This window comes from Protopterus annectens, chromosome 13.part0 (genome assembly GCF_019279795.1).
Source record: "Protopterus annectens isolate FY-2018-M chromosome 13.part0, PAN1.0, whole genome shotgun sequence".
NCBI classification, from domain to species: domain Eukaryota; kingdom Metazoa; phylum Chordata; order Ceratodontiformes; family Protopteridae; genus Protopterus; species Protopterus annectens.
Window position 1 is genome coordinate 1,277,790,742 of NC_056747.1, and position 18,146 is coordinate 1,277,808,887.

Below are 18,146 nucleotides of genomic sequence, written 5' to 3' on the forward strand. Positions count from 1 at the left end.
AAAGTTAATCCATGAGGCAAAGGCAGATGCAGCACCAATAAAATGGGCCTTATTCTGGAGTGATGTGTGTGTGTGTGTGTGTGTGTGTGTGTGTGTGTGTGTGTGTGTGTGTGTGTGTGTGTGTGTGTGTGTGTGATTGTTTGCATAGAGTCAGATAACAACACAGCAGATATTGAGCAAGATATAAACAGAACATGAATCACATATGCATATAAATTGTTCTTTATATGGCTTGTTTATTCAGCGTGCTTTGTATATAAGCAAACCTCTCCAGTTTAAAATCCTTTATAGGAAACACTCTCCATAGTCTTCCACTGTTCACAGCTGCTTGAAGAGCTGCCATTTTGTGCAGAGGGTAGCACCAGTGCAGGTCTTCTAACATTTGTTGACTTTGGCCAGAGGTCTGAAGAGATTCTGCTGAAATCCAAAGTATCCACTGCTAAAATAAAAAAAGTACTTTTGGAGTTTTCTTTGCACTTTGCTGACTGTATTTTATCATTTTGCTCCCTCATTTTGCTGTTTTTACTGCATTTTGCTGTACTTTAAAAAAGCTGTTCTGTTGTCTGAAGTAGCTAGTACACAGCATAGACTAGGGTCAGATCTGCTGAATCTAGACTGTATTGTTACACTTGAGCACTACTGCAGCCATCTTACATTAGGACGGCCCTGCCTGCACCCTTGCAGAAGTCTGTAGTCTGAGCCTTATCTGAGTTGGAGATTACTGAGGGAAAGTTCATTACATGCTTTCCCATTGGTAGTTTAGCTTAAAACTGTTTTATTTTGCCTGCAGTTAAGCCTCGCGTTTGTGTGGGTTTCTTGCTCTTTTAACTGGAGCTGGTCATTCTTTGGTGACTTTTGCCAGAGGTCTGGAGAGATTCTGCTGAAATCCAAAGCATCCACTGCTAAAATTGAAAAAATAAGTACCTTGTAAGTTTCCATTGCACTTTGTTGACTCTGTTTTATAATTTTGCTGCTTCATTTTGCTGATTTTTTACTTTATTTTTTTACAGTTTAAAAAAGCTCTTCTGTTGCCTGAAGTAGTTAGTAGAACATTGCGTAGATTCATATCTGCTGAATCTAGACTGCATTGTTACACTTGAGCATGATTCCACCCATCTTACATTAGGAGAGCCCTGCCTGCACCCTTGTGTCAGAAGTGTGTAGTTTGAACCTCATCTGAGTTGGAGATTACTGGAGGAAAGCTATTCTCTGTCTCATATCGCCTACTTAGAGACAATCTCTGCTTGACTTAAAAAGCCATGTCTGATCCAGCTCTGTTAGAAATGCTACATCTAAAGAAATTCCAATCCCTCTGCACCACATGCTCCAGAGACCTCAACCTCATTACCACAATTAACAGAACGTGCTGGAGGGACAGGTTCATAACCCAGAGACTGCTCATGCTATGGAACAGACTTCCCATACACGTCAAGCAGAGCTCCTTGCTGACCCTCTTCAATAGAAATCTTGATGAGTGGATGGGAAACAGAAAATTCACCCCAGGGATAACTCCAGTGGGTCTACTCGACAGAGGCACTGGGAACTAAGGTCGGGTGGCACTATGCCAGGGTAATCCTATGGCTAGGCTTGTAAAGGCCCCAGGGCCATTATCCTAATACACACCTATGAACCTATGAAAGCTCATTGTGTGCTTTTCCATTGGTAGTTTAGCTTAAAAGTGCTTAATTTTGCCTGTATTTAGGCCCCACATTTACACGTAGCTGCACACTGTGCAATGGGGTTCAGCAGAGCCCTGTATAGACATGAACATCTTGAAAGTAAGTGTTCTGCTAGACATCTGTTACTGAACCCTCGCAAGCTTCCCTGCTGCATTTCAGGAAACTCAGTTTTGCACTGAGAAGTGTTGCCATAGTTTTCACCCCTAGCCTTCAACAGAATAAAGCCCCCTTGTTAAGCCTAGATCAAAATCTGGTCAACATAGCCCACTTCCCAGTAGTAGTTACAGTAAAAACCTGCCATAATGGACGGTCAGTTTCCAATAATTTCTCCAGCCAACCTGATTGACATGGGAAGCCTGAGGCAATGTAGTAACTGCCTCTTGTATACCAACAATCACTTACTCCTAAAACAAACAAATAAAATATGTGAGAGATTAATTAATTACACTATGAATTTAAAATCAGTTCTCTCACATAATACCAAACCAGACATCAAACAGATTGTCAGCACACATACATCAGCTCTCACACAAAACAAGTTCACAACACATAAACCTACATATGCAGAGGCACTCAATAGAAGCCCACCATAAGATCAGAGACTCCCAAGCGCAAACCACTTGCACACACTGCAAAGCAAATAGAATCCACTACACATAACAGCACACACTCCAGTGTCTCAGCAAATAAGCCCATGAGGCAAAACACCTCAAAAGCAAATGTCTTGGCCATAGGCGACTCTATAGTAAGACACACAGATGTCCCTCTCACCAGACTGGACAAAGTGAAGGTCATGGTCAGCTGTCTGTCAGGTGCCAGGATCTGTCAAATCACACATGCACTCAAGTCACTCTCTGGACTGTATGAAGAGAGATATGACTGAGCTCTGAGATTATGTGTCCCAGGCAGGTATGTCCCTAGCCCTAAGCCTCATTCTACCTTCACCCAGGATGATGGCACAATATAGACAAAAAATGATTTATTTTCAACAATTGGTTTAGCTTCTGGTGTCATTCCAGGGGATCCAGTATCTGTCAGCCTGGGAAGACACAATTCATAGGTTCATAGGTGTGTACTAGACTAATGGCCCTGAAGCCTTTACAAGCCTAGCCCATAGGATTACCCTGGCATCATGCCACCCAACCGTAGTTCCCAGTGCCTCTGTTGAGTAGAGCCACTGGAGTGATCCCCTAGGTGAACTTTCTATTTCCCATCCACTCATCAAGACTTCTCTTGAAGAGGGCCAGTGAGGTGCTCTGCTTGACCTGTATGGGAAGTCTATTCCGAGAGAACGGACAGTCTCTGGGTTATGAACCTGTCCCTCCAGCATGTTCTGTTGATTGTGGTAATGAGGTTGAGGTCCCTGGAGTGTGTGGTGTGGAGGGATTGGGATTTCTTTAGATGTAGCATTTCTAACAGAGCTGGGTCAGACATGGCTTTGTAAGTCAAGCAGAGATCGCCTCTAAGTAGGCGATATGAGACAGAGAATAGTTGGAATTTTTTGAGTCTGTCCATATAGGACAAGTGTTTAAGACCTAGGATCCTCTTTGTGAGGTACTCTTGTGGCCTCTCCAGTTGTTGCAGGTGTTTAGTGAGGTACATGCCAAATGGGGTATTGTACTCAATGATTGGCCTAATGAGAGAAGAGTAAAGGGAAACAATGACCTCTTTCTTCCTGGATGCAAAACCCTTAGCAATGAGATGTGCCACATAGAAGGACTTTCTGGCCACAATGGCAATGTGATGGTCAGAAGAGAGGTTGCTGTCAACCTGTGTTCCCAGATCTCTTATAATGCCTTCTGTGTTCAGTGGACTACCATTGATGTGGTAATTCAAGGGAACCAGATTTTTCCCAAGGGGGGATGACGACACATTTTTTGGCATTGAGCTTAAGGCCATGGTTCTGACACCAGTCGTTGGTCTCAGTGAGGCCTTTCTGTAGGATGTCAACATCACTTGGGGAGTTAATAATAGCTTCCAACTTGCAATCATCTGTGAACTTTGTCACCCAGAGTCCCTTCGTGTTGGCCTGGACTTTAGAGAAGTAGATACCAAACAGGAGAGGACCCAGGACCGAACCCTGTGGGACTCCACTCATGACTGGTCTGCAGTCTGACTTGGAGGCAGCTACTTTCACACTGTGGGTTCTATCAGTGAGCCAGTTTGCAGCCCACCTAGTGATATAGGGGTTAATGCCTAGCTTAATGAGTTTTAACAGGCCATGCTGCTTTGCCAAAGATGGTCTTCATCTGTCTCCTCTAGGCTTTCGGATACTGGCAAAGGTGCTTGCCTCCCCCTTAGTGCCTTTCTTAGGCAATGTCAAAACAACAAAATTTCCGATATAAAAAAATCTAGTCGAGACAAACTCAAGGTTATGCTGCTTAATGCTAGGAGCCAAAACAGGAAACTGCACTTCCTGGAAGTACTCCTTACCTTGGACGATGCTGACATCTGTGCAGTCACTGAGACATGGTTTAAGGCCACAGAAAGCATCCTAGCCATGCAAGGCTACAATGCCTTCCCCACATTTAGATGCCAAAACAAATGTGAGAGAACCAAAGGTGGAGGTGTATCCATCTTCATTAAAGCCAAATACACCTGGAGACTTGTTAAACAGTATGACTTTCTTGAGCTACTCCAGGTTCAACTAGCTGTAAGTAAAACACCTGACCACATCATTGCTAGCTGCAGGTCCCCCACCATGAACCAGGAGAAGCACACCACCTACCTGGACTTACTAGGGTCACTCACTATTCAGCCAACCACTTTGGTCATGGGAGATTTCAGCCATCCTTCCATCAATTGGGTTACATACACGAGCAGAAACATGCTTGCCCTGAGGTTCCTGGACTTTGTTAATACAAATGCCCTGGAATAGCTAATCTGCACCCCCACAATGGTCTCAATTCTCCTAGACATAGTACTCACCAACATGAGGGGGTCACTGCACTACCCCCTGTACGTTGCTCTCCCTGATAAGGCCAGACCATGAATCTGTCTCATTCAAAGTACGATCAGACCTGACACCTCCACAGGAACAACAAAACTAAAAAATGTCTCCAAAGCAAACTACAGCCTACTAGAAGATGGTATAAAAAGCTTCAAACCCCCTGTTAACACAGCCAACAATAACTCCTATGCAGAAAAGCACACAAATGCCATGTATAACCACCTAATCAACTGTACAGACTTGGCTGTACCTAACCAGATCAATACCAGGCCCTCCTGAAAAAAACAGATCACCCTAGTAGACCTCAATTATAAATAGGTTATATAACAAAAGGAAGAAACTGATGTCTAAGAACAAGAGGGAACTTACTCAGCAGAAGAATTATACCCTTCGCAGTCAGAACAAGCAAATCAGACATCTTGAAAAGTCCTCTAAAGCTAGTTAAGAAGCTAAATTAGCATCCCTAACTAAGGATAATCATAAGGCATTCTTTAACTATGTCTAAAATCTAAAAGGGAATGCATAACTATGTGCCGAATGTATAGTGGATGGTACCTCTCATACTGAACCTGAGGACATTTCCAACTTGGCTAGATGACAGATTTGGGGCAAACTTCATCCCTGTCCCCACCAGCCATACTGCAAAGCATAGCTGACACCAGTCCTCCACCTAGTATCTCCAAAGAACAGGTCATAGCCATGTTCTCCAAGGCCAAAAACACATCCTCTATGGAACCAGATAACATCCCAGGCAGTTTACTAAACAATCTAAAACAAGACCTAGTGGAACCACTTGGCACTGTCTTTAACCTCAACCTGAGCACTTTCTTTGTTCCATCAGAGTGGAGAACAGCAACAATAAACCCCTTGCACAATGGGGGTCCATCAGCCAACCCTGGGAACTACAGACCCATAAGCCTAACCAGCCTCATCTACAAGGGTATGGAAAGAATCATCATGGACCTTATTAACAAGGACATAGGTAACCTTCAAACTCTTGACCCAACCTAGTTTGGCTACGTTAATGGTAGATCATGCCTATTGAATCTGGTGGACTTCTTCAAGAATGTCAGCAAATCCCTGGATGAAGGCAAAACAGTACAAACCATCTATCTTGACTTAGCCAAGGCTTTTGATAGAATCCCCCACTCAGGTATCAATGAGAAACTCTCCCAGCTGGAGATTAACCCATACATCACTAGATGAGTAGCCAAATGTCTCACCGACAGAATGCATACTGTCAAATTTGGGGATTCCACTGTTACCAGTAGACCAGTTATCAGTGGCATACCACAAGGATCTGCCCTGGGTCCTCTACTGTTTGGAATCTATTTCTTGGAAGTCCAGGCAAAAGTAGATGGTCTGTGGCTTACCATGTTTGTTGATGAGCAATCACTGAGTCCTGAAACAATGTTAATATATTACAAAAGGGGCTAATACAGACAAATGACTGGTACCAAAGCCACGGACTAAAACTAAATGCAAAAAAGTCCATTATTATCCCCTTTGGCAAAGAGGAAGTCCCTGCCAATTACAATATTGACAGCACCCCTCTAAGCTCAAACTCAGTGGTGTGAGATTTGGGAACACGGGTTGATAGCAATCTAAACTTCAATCACCATGTGTCCACGGTGGTAAGGAAAATCTTCTACATTCTGCATGTCATAAGTAAGGACATCACATCCAAGACTAAGGATGTTATAACTCCTCTGTAATTGACCCTCATCAGGCCACTAATAGAGTACAATGCTCTCTTTTGCAAGTACCTCACCAGACACCTGCAGCAGCTGGAGAGACCACCAAGGTTTCTCACCAAGAAAATTCAGGGCCTCCAAAACATGACCTACATGGAAAGATTGAAAGCCTTGTCACTGGACCCTGTATCTTACAGGCTGTTGAGAAGTAACTTGTGCCTGGCCTACAGAGCTTTCTCTACCCTGCCCTAATGGAAATGCTGCACATCCGCAAATCAAATGGGCCAAGAGTCACTTGCTCAGAGATCTCAACCAAGCCTGTGACATTAACAGAACATAACAATAAAATTAAATGAGAACCGGGCTAAAAAACTCAGTAAAAAACACAACTCAAAACCACCATGAACAGCTGAAAAAAGACACCAGTAACTTAAGTGCTTTTGTTCTTTGACTTATAGAACTTCTTCAAAGAGCTTAAGTTACAGGTGTTTTTTTTCAGCTGTTCATGGTGGTTTTGGTTTACATTAACAGAACGTGCTGGAGATACAGATATATCTCCCAGAGATTGCCACTGCTCTGGAATAAACTTCCAATTTCTATGAAGCAGAGCTCCTCAATGACCCTTTTCAAGTGCAACCTAGACAATTGGATGGGAGACCGTAAATTGACCCTGGGGATGGCACCTATGTCCCTCATGGACATGGGCATTCAGTGCTGATCATAGACTCGCTCTGTGAATAATGACCATCTAACCAAGGTCAATTAGGGAACACAAGTATTACATGGCTAGGCTTGTAAAGGCTGTAGGGCCATTCACCTAGTAAACTCCTATGATACTATGAACCTATCAGGATGTCATACGACCATGTGAGTCAGCACATCTTACAGAGTTGAACAAAAGAAAGAAACTTAACACATGCAGCTAACATAAACAAATAACATATCTGTTTATTGATACATTATAACAATAACACACTGCTTAGATACAGTTCCCATACAAAACAATCAAGCATTCTCTGCCTACAAAATAATGGTTACGACTTCAGTATAGTAAAAATGCATTAATTGGGGTCATCCCATTGGCACATAGGCAGGGCATCTGTCTGTGTTAACAATGAACTGAGCTCAAGAATGGAGTTGAGCCGATGGTAGCAGTGCCATAGCCATCTTAGCAAGTGGCCAGTGCTGCTTCAAGTCCCTTCTGTGACCTGGTGACCCTCTCCCAGACCATCAGGTCCACACCTCAAATCCAAGTTAAAGATAAAAAAAAGAAAAAAGATGGTCTTCTTCTTTTAAAATGTGTAGCAAGCTAGCAAACCTTACTACATTCATTACATTTGTAGAAAGCGACTTGCTACAAGTGCTGAAGCAAGCGCTTCATTTCAGTCCTGAAAAGCACAGAAGCAGTATAAGAATTTACTTCTGTACTGACTGGTATTGCATGTTTCCCCATCATCTACTTACTTTCATACTTATCTTTTTTATTTAATTTTTATCCCATGAGTTCCACTTTATCTTTTCTTCTTTCATCTACCTGCTTCCACACCTACCTGCTTACTACTGTCTCACTGCTCACCCTGTTCCACGTGCCGAGGTTAAGACACTGATGAGTTCCTTTCCGTGGTGGCAGAGCTGATGTATATTAGGATGTGGACTGTTGCACTGCAGTTGGGGCTTTAAACCTACCCAGTACAAGGTCTTCCACTTATAAAACTATAGCAAACCACTTGCTACATTTGACTGGCTTTTGACTAGTAGCTGTAAGACTTATGACTCCCAGCTCCATCCATACAATTCCCAGAGTGAATCCCTCACTCCCTGGGACTACGGAATGTGTTACTGCAAAGGTGAACTCCCTGAGGAGTCAAGGAGCCCATGTGGTAAGATGGTTATGCGGGGGTACCTGGACAGAGCATTTGAGGGATACGGTGGTTTGGATGTGCATGGAAGATGGGACAACAGCTGGAGGGCTGTACAGCACTGGGACGGGAGTCATTAAAAAAAGTATTCATTGCAAGGAAGTATCTAATTAAATCAGGCACTGTGTATTATATGCAAAGAGTTAACTAGACACAAAGACAAGATGAACAAATGAAGAGGCCATAGACATGGTGCATGTTCAACAACAGCTTTATTGAACTGATAAAAACATCACATGGCACACAGGTCTACTTACTAATACAGTCCTTTAAAGATATAGCTATATTATAATCACCGTATATTATAAGTTCCCAACAAGAATCAGAGGCAGGACATAAATAAAAATACACTTTTATTCAATAATCCACAAGCTAAAATATTAGCCCACTTGGTTTTGAGGTTTCAAAATAAAGCAAACAGTACCTTTGTAATACTTTACAGCCCGCATCGCCCTTCCAGGGTACAGGGTGTCATATAACTAAAGGAAAATCTAAGGCTACAGGCCTTGACTAAGTTTAGATTTGTACACCAAGTTTAGTACTTAGGATTTAGCTAATTACTTTGAGAACACTCCCATACACCATATTGCAGTATACATTCTGGACATGTTTTTAAAGGCACATACACATATTCCATAAAGAGCATATTACAACTACTCCCCTCTAACCACAAAGGCAGGGGGTTTAGAATAATAATGACATGCTGAAGGCCCTGTGCAAACCATCAGCATTTTGCTGGCTTGGCCAGGTCAGTGGATCACCGTATATTAAAAGGATAGCGAGGTCAGTGCCCACTGGCACAGGCTGGCATTACCATTGGAAAAGAGCATGATCTGTTTCCAGACTGAAGTTCCTAGCTAACAAACAGTATTTCAAAGCATAGAAAGCCAACATAATAGCTAAACTTTGTCTCTCTCAAAAGCTGAGTATATCTTTTTGTGTCTCTTTACTTATTCATACTGACCATCGTTAATAATATCCATGTTCTCTTTCTGTCTGCATTTCATATTCTCATTTCAAGTACAATTAAGCTTACGTCTCTGCCTAAAAGTCATGTGCTATCTATTTTCCACACAAATCACTTTGTAAGTGCACAGTATTATTTTTTTAATCATAGCAACTGTCTCATAAACATTACAGCCCAACATATTTAGTTACTTTGAGTAGGCTTCCAAGGGCACTACCAAGAACATCAGTTTGTAATTTCAACACTTGCACTCACAGTCAAGCAAAATCTGACACAATGGTTTCAGTTTATGTCCAGAATATATCAGGTGTGCATAGAGAGTTTCACAATATTTCAGATTCAGTGATATCTAAAGCAGTTTTAGGCAGTAAACTGTATTCTTAATCAGTAGCAGACTTTAATGTAATACTCTTGCCTTTAATCCCAAAACCAAAAAAAAAATCATCATTTCTTCCAGTAAGGTGTGTCGTAGGTGGTTCCCTTCAGAAGCTCGAAATACTGAAATCTCAAATTTCAGAATCTCAAAGCCAAGAAGCCGAATCCACAGAACAGTGAAAGTTTAGAAGCCCAAAATTCAAAACCTCGAATACCGGAGGTTTTGAATTTCGCGCTTTTAAATGTCCACTGTGGTCTTATATTCAGGTAAGTGTGTGTGTCTGTGTTAAGGGGTTTGGGTATGGGCTGTGGTATGTGTCAGTGTGTTTTGTTGCCGTAATGTGTGTGTGCGAGGAGAATGTAACTTGTGTGGTGGTGTTTTGTGTGTGTTTGTATGTAGTGCGACCTCGGAGTGAGAATATTTAAGTAGGGGGGTGTGGGGGGCATAGTAGAGAGATTGTGTGTGTTTGTGTGGAGGATGGTGTGTGTGTGTGTGTGTGTGTGTGTGTGTGTGTGTGTGTGTGTGTGTGTGTGTGTGTGTGTGTGTGTGTGTGTGTAGTAGTAGTACCGCAAAATTCAAAACCTCCGGTATTCGAGGTATTGAATTTCACAGTTTTCAGTTTTCGTTGTTGTGTGAATTCGGCTTCTTGGGCTCCAGATACTGAAATTCAAGATTTCAGTATTTCGAGCTTCTGAAGTGAATCCGTCGTAGGTGATCAGATGCAGCTCCGTGCCTCAGATGCAGCTCCGTGCCCTCAGGCCTAATGATAACAATTTTAGCAGATTTAAATCAGAGTTTTCAAGCCAGTATCTTGTATAAATCATACAGCAGAGAGAAGATAGAAAAGGGGAGAAAAAAAAAATTGAGAGACAAAGAACATCTTGAAATGCATGAGCATGAAGAATGGCAAAATCACACTGAGACAGGCCAAGTGCATATATCAGACATAACAAATTTAAATGATGAAGTAGATAAAGTGTTCCAGGAACTGGTCAAAATGACTGCTACCATACATGCGTATATCTGAAAGATAGTTCAGAAAACAGAAGAAATGGAAAACGTGCTCTCCTTGCATTCAGATGAAATCTAGGCAGTCAAGAATACGGAGAACGGATACAACATGCTTTTGGCTGAGCTGGAAATGGCACAAAAGTAAGTAAAGGAAAAACCCATTGAAGTAGAAGATAGAGAACAGGCAGAAAAATCTGTGCTTTGACAATGTACTCAAAGGTAGTGACGGGCAACACTGCAAATAATTATTGATTGAATACATACATAAATGGACAGGCACACAATGAAAAAGTATAATGCTCGAGAGAGCACATAGGGTGTTCCTGCTTACCAGCACAAGAACTACAGTCCTACCTACTGAAGGAGCAGTAATTACGTAAACTCTTAAAGAAAGGGAAAATGCTAAAAGCTTAAGCACAACTATTTGTTGATCAAGATTGCTTCAAGGTCACAAGACAGAGGAGGAACTTGTTAATTCCATGCTTCAAGATATGCAGAAATTTAAACCTCAGATTTAGTTTAATCTAGCCAGAGATTTTGCAGATATTTTTTCCATTAGGAGTGAAAACATTTGGGAGGGTAGGAATTGGAGGAACTGGAAAGATACAGGCAGTTCTGTGAACAAGGAGGACATCAGCAGCAAGAAAGAGAAACAGAACCGAGCAAAGAGAAGGATCGAAGAACAGCAAGGGAGGAAACAGAACCGAGCAAAGAGAAGGATTGTAGAACAGCAAGGAAGGAAACAGAACCGAGCAAAGAGAAGGATCGAAGAACAGCAAGGAAGAAACAGAACCGAACAAAGAGATGGATCGAAGAACAGCAAGGGAGGAAACAGAACCGAGCAAAGAGAAGGATCGAAGAACAGCAAGGGAGGAAACAGAACCGAGCAAAGAGAAGGATAGAAGAACAGCAAGGGAGGAAACAGAACCGAGCAAAGAGAAGGATTGAAGAACAGCAAGGGACAGAGCAAAGAGAAGGATAGAAGAACAGCAAGGGAGGAAACAGAACCGAGCAAAGAGAAGGATCGAAGAACAGCAAGGGAGGAAACAGAACCGAGCAAAGAGAAGGATCGAAGAACAGCAAGGGACAGAGCAAAGAGAAGGATCGAAGAACAGCAAGGGAGGAAACAGAACCGAGCAAAGAGAAGGATAGAAGAACAGCAAGGGAGGAAACAGAACCGAGGAAAGAAAAGCATCGAAAAACAGCAAGGGAGGAAACAGAACCGAACAAAGAGAAGGATCGAAGAACAGCAAGAGAGAAACAGAACCGAGCAAAGAGAAGGATCGAAGAACAGCAAGGGAGGAAACAGAACCGAGCAAAGAGAAGGATAGAAGAACAGCAAGGGAGGAAACAGAACCGAGCAAAGAAAAGCATCAAAGAACAGCAAGGGAGGAAACAGAACCGAACAAAGAGAAGGATCGAAGAACAGCAAGGGAGAAACAGAACCGAGCAAAGAGAAGGATCGAAGAACAGCAAGGGAGGAAACAGAACTGAGCAAAGAGAAGGATTGTAGAACAGTAAGGGAGGAAACAGAACCGAGCAAAGAGAAGAATCGTAGAACAGCAAGAGAGGAAACAGAACCGAGCAAAGAAAAGCATTGAAGAACAGCAAAGGAGGAAACAGAACCGAGCAAAGAGAAGGATCAAAGAACAGCAAAGGAGGAAACAGAACTGAGCAAAGAGAAGCATCGAAGAACAGCAAGGGAGGAAACAGAACCGAGCAAAGAGAAGGATTGAAGAACAGCAAGGGACGAAACAGAACTGAGCAAAGAGAAGGATTGAAGAACAGCAAGGGAGGAAACAGAATTGAGCAAAGAGAAGAATCGAAGAACAGCAAGGGAGGAAACAGAACCGAACAAAGAGAAGGATTGAAGAACAGCAAGGGAGGAAACAGAACTGAGCAAAGAGAAGCATCGAAGAACAGCAAGGGAGGAAACAGAACTGAGCAAAGAGAAGAATCGTAGAACAGCAAGGGAGGAAACAGAACTGAGCAAAGAGAAGAATCGTAGAACAGCAAGGAAGGAAACAGAACCGAACAAAGAGAAGGATTGAAGAACAGCAAGGGAGGAAACAGAACCGAGCAAAGAGAAGCATCGAAGAACAGCAAGGGAGGAAACAGAACCGAGCAAAGAGAAGGATCGAAGAACAGCAAGGGAGGAAACAGAACCGAGCAAAGAGAAGAATCGAAGAACAGCAAGGGAGGAAACAGAACTGAGCAAAGAGAAGAATCATAGAACAGCAAGGGAGGAAACAGAACCGAGCAAAGAGAAGGATCGAAGAACAGCAAGGGAGGAAACAGAACCGAGCAAAGAGAAGGATCGAAGAACAGCAAGGGAGGAAACAGAACCGAGCAAAGAGAAGGATCGAAGAACAGCAAGGGAGGAAACAGAACCGAGCAAAGAGAAGGATCGTAGAACAGCAAGGGAGGAAACAGAACTGAGCAAAGAGAAGAATCGTAGAACAGCAAGGGAGGAAACAGAATCAAGCAAAGAAAAGCATTGAAGAACAGCAAAGGAGGAAACAGAACCGAGCAAAGAGAAGGATCGAAGAACAGCAAGGGAGGAAACAGAACCGAGCAAAGATATGAATCGTAGAACAGCAAGGGAGAGATAGCTGGCAAAACTTTCCCTGTTTTCAGGCAAAAGATGCAACATAAACACATGGAGATGGTAAAGGACAGCAAAAGGATGAGGGATATGTTAGCAAACAGGCAAGAAGAGGAAGAAATTGTGCAAGAGCAGAAGGAAACAGACTCACAGGAACAGTGAGCAGACTGAGGAAGATGGAGTATATTAAATCTGCAGACTAGCTAATGTCTACGGGACACTAAGTGTAACTTTATAATAATATGGTAACTGAGACCGTATATATTTGGTAGAGAAAATATATAGTTTAAACTACTGGGAAATAATGTATTTCATGCTTTCCAAAAGTACATGAGATAAACAAATGAGTCAGCCTAAGAAAAACTGTTGCAATACCTAGTTACTGAAAAAACACACTGGACGCTGACAGTTTAAGAAGCTATTAAATAATTCTGTGAATGTGGTCAATAAATTGCTAAAAGTATATGTCAAACCTATATATATATGTTGATGAGTGGACAGGTCACTTCCAAAGCTTTGTTGATGGGTCAGCAAATTAATTCTCCTGAGAAAGACTTGCATTACCTCATAACTGCAATAAAACAGTGGACACTGAGAACTGAAGAAGCTAATAAATACCAGTGAGCATATGGTTATTGAAACATTAAATGTCTGTTAAATCTGTGCATACTTTGTATAAGTTGATGGGTGGGTGCGTCACTTCTGAAGTCTCAATTATATAAAGAATTGAAGGGAGTGTGTTTTTAGTATGATTTTCTGAAATGACTGGTTAAAGTGAAAGCACAGGGACAATAATTGTTAATCAAGTGGTAGGTAGTTAATTTACAGGAAATATGTATTCGGGACATGATTAACTAGAGAAATCATTATTTGCCAGTAGTGTTAATCCAAAGTATGGAAGATAAGGGAGGTGAGATAATGACATCTGAAAGTGGTGAGAGCGCGGAAGTGATATCACGGCAAGGGAAGGGATGAAGATATAATATTTTAGTGAGAATGAAGAAAGAAAGAAACATAAAATGAATAAAGGGATATTTTATACACAGAGATGAAAATAGTGCCAGGACAAAATAGTAGAGAGCACCAAAACACTTCGGTGCAATGTAGAAATATCAGGGCATGGTTACTATTTACTAAAAGACTGGAAGAAGAAGCTTGTTAAAAAGTGAGCTGCTGGGCTGGGATAAGTCTACTCAAACTATCGCTAGGATACAAAGATACCAGTACAGTGTAATGAAAAGGAACACATTGCAGTCCAAAAAAAAATAAAACAAAGTAAAAGAGGCACAAACATGAAAGAAAATGCAGGAGGATCTCCGGGAATTCAAGAGACAATAAAAAGGGAAATAAATTGGCCTATGATAAATGACATGGACTATCAATGGTTTCACAGGCAACAACAAAGTTAAAAAGATTTTGGAATATTTAAAGAGAAGTAGAGCAGATGTGTTGATGCAGAAGAAATATTTGGATAAAGAGAAGAAAAGTAGAGTAATTACTTATAAGGGTTTAAAGGCAGAAAGAAGGGAGTTATTATACTGCAAAGAAAAAGAGTCCCTCTGCACATCGAAGATATGAACATTGGTGATCAGGGAAGGTTTATATTAATAATGGGAGAATGGAAAAATAAAAGAACAACATTAGGAAATCTTTATATTTCTCCTAAAATCAAAGTAAAAGTTCAACCAACTAAAACAAATGATGCCAGGAGAGAGTTCCAAGTATCCCAAAAATGTATTGTTAGCGCTTTCGTTCATTCACAATCCACAATGAACTTCATCAGACAAACATTTCCCAAGAACCATCACCATTATAAAAGCCATTAATTATACAATTAGGAATACAATTAATTAAGAAACATTTGTTTAAAGTTGCAGTGCTATTATTATAAAACTATACATCATTTTTGTAAAATTTCTGTAAAAACTTCTGCCCTTTATAAAATCACAACTAAGCATTAACATTGTGAACAATCATTAAAAGACCTTTTTTGGACCTATGATCTCATCTTATTTTTAACAAAAATTACTGACTTCATGCACGTCAGTGTATGTTAAAAAATTATCTTCCCAAAGATTTTAACTTCAGCATACATTTAATAGAGCAATATTCATTACGCCCTGGTGGGACATTAGCATTCATCCTTATCTGCCATAATAATTCCGATTCTTCTAGTTTTAGCTTCCATGGTCCTCCCCTGATGTTCTTACTAACCTGCTCATTGAAAGTAAAAACAAACTTATGTGTGGGGTTAATAGCTATTTGCTTGACTAATGCATTTGTAGAAGTTCCTTTATTAAAATGATAAAGATGTTCATAAACTCTTTGTTTGAAAGCCCTCTCAGTTTTGCCTATATAATACCCATCACATTGTTGTCACATTGCAAGGTAGACAATTCCAGCTGTTTCACAATTAAATTTTCCTTTGATGTTATATTGTATGTCACGGATGCTAAACTCTTTGCTCACTCTAATATATTTACAAATAACCACACTGTCCACACTTTTTCATACCCCAATGGGCATGATTCACTAGGTGTTGTCTTTCTAAGATATTTTTTAGATTAGGGCCTTTTTTGAATACTATATGTGGCCTTTCACCTAAACGTCTAGATGTGGTATTGTCTTCCCTAATGAATGTCCAATTCCTAACCAAAATATTTCTTATTATGGGAGCATCCATTGAAAACAGCATAAGGAAACTCAGGCTGTATTTCATATCAGTATTTAAATCAGCCTTAAACCTACTTTGTGGAATATTATCTAAATGATCTTCCCTATGTCCTTTCCAGAGTATGGGTTGAAAATGCCCTGTGTTCCTCTTTCTACTGACTTTTTTCATTAATTGTTCAAATAATTGGGTTGGGTACCCTCTTTTAGAGAACATGCTTCTTAAGTTGTTACACTCAAGGTAGAAGTCAGGATCTGCAGAGACAATTCTAGTGGCTCTCACTAGTTGCCCTTTAATTACCGCTTTCTTCTGGTGGAATGTATGACTACTCTGGAAGTGCAGGAAGGAGTTAGAATAGTTGGGCTTTCTGTATATCTTGGCTGCATACCTATTATTAACTCTGTCCTTATTTAGTTGTAGATCTAAAAAAATTGATAGATTCAGTGTCAAATTGGAAAGTGAACTGTAAAAACTCTGTCAGACTTGTGATTTCATTCACAAAGTTTTTAGCTGTAACATCTGTCTCTTTCCAAATGAAAAATATGTCATCTTGGTAACATGTATACCAGATGGCATTTTCTTTATAAAGTGAATTTTTAAAGAGAATTTCGGTCTCCCAATATGCCATAACGCAATTTGCAAAGGTTCCCCCATACGGAGAACCCATAGCTATCCCGGTTTTTTGCAAAAAATATTTTTTGTCGTATAAAATAATGTTATTGGATAAAACTAATTCTAGAAGAGTCTCTGCTAGATCAATCTCAATTCCATCAGCTCCTTAAGGAATTCACATACCCATTGTATGCCTAGGTCCTGGGGTATGACAGTATATAAGTCCTTAATGTCGACTGTCAAAAAGTTATAGCTTGCATTAAAATCTATATTGTTAATGCTTTGTAAAAAACCCCAGGAGTCATGACAAATCTGGGCCTCTGTGTTCAAAAATGGCTTCAATTTGCTGTCCACTAGCTTAGCACATGCATATGTGATTGATTTTCTATCACTGACTATGGGTCAAAAGGGGGGTTATAATAAGGCTCTTATGGATCTTGGGCATACCAAAGATTACTGGTATCACTGGTGCTGCCATTGACAGATAGTTACATATGTCAACATTAATGCTGTTTTCAATAAATAAGTCATTTGGCACCGATTTAATATGTCTATATGCCCCATTGATTTCATTCAATGTTACTCTAAAATAGGTGTCACTTTCTAAAATGTTTAACATTTTGTTGTCATAATCATGTTGATCCATAAACACAATCCCACCCTCCTTATCAGGTTTCATGACTCTAACATTGCATGTTTTAAGCACATTAATCAAGTCCCATTCATCTTCAACCATATTTCTCTTCTTATAGTAAGTTCCTGGTCTTTTTACAATAGTTCTAATATCCACCTCGCAAACTTTTTCAAATGTTGTAAGTGTTTCTTGTGTTGGCGGGTGGAAGTTGCTTGAAACACTAAAATTCCCACAGCAAGTAGAATTAGTTCCCAAAAGCACAGCCAGGTTCATTTTCCTTACATAAAGTTTCAAGTCTAACAGTATTCTAGTCAAATCGGCTCTACTATCAGGCACAAATGTGAATCCTTTACTTAAAATGTAGTCAGTAATTTTTGTTAAAAATAAGATGAGCACATAGGCCCAAAAAAAGTCTTTTTATGATCGTTCATAATGTTAATGCTTAGTTGTGATTTTATAAAGGGCAGAAGTAGTTTTAACAGAAATTTTGCAAAAATGATGTATGGTTTTATAATAATAGCACTGCAAATTTAAACCAAGGTTTCTTAATCAATTCAATTCCTAATTGTATAATTAATGGATTTTATAATGGTGTTGGTTCTTGGGAAATTTTTGTCTGATGAAGTTCATTGTGGATTGTGAATGAACGAAAGCGCTAACAATAATTTTTGGATTTCTCCTGAAATGACAACAGTGGAACTGAAATCATTAATGACTGAAACAATAGCATTCTTTCAGGGAGTGGGGATATTAGCTGGAGATTGCCACATGATACTGAATGCAGAAAGTGTTAGTGGGGTCCAAGGGAGGGTAGAGGTAAAAGTGACCTTAGAGGTGAAAATGCTGAAACATGTTAAAAACTTATGGCACAGTAGATGTAGCAGATACAGTGAAAGGGGAATACGAAGCTTACTTTTTCAAGCCAATATGGCGCGTAGTCCAGCTTTTATTTATACAATGGTCAAGAATTTTCTGACACATCCAGTGCTCTTGCTAGATCATGCATCAGTAGTATTAGAGATAAAAGA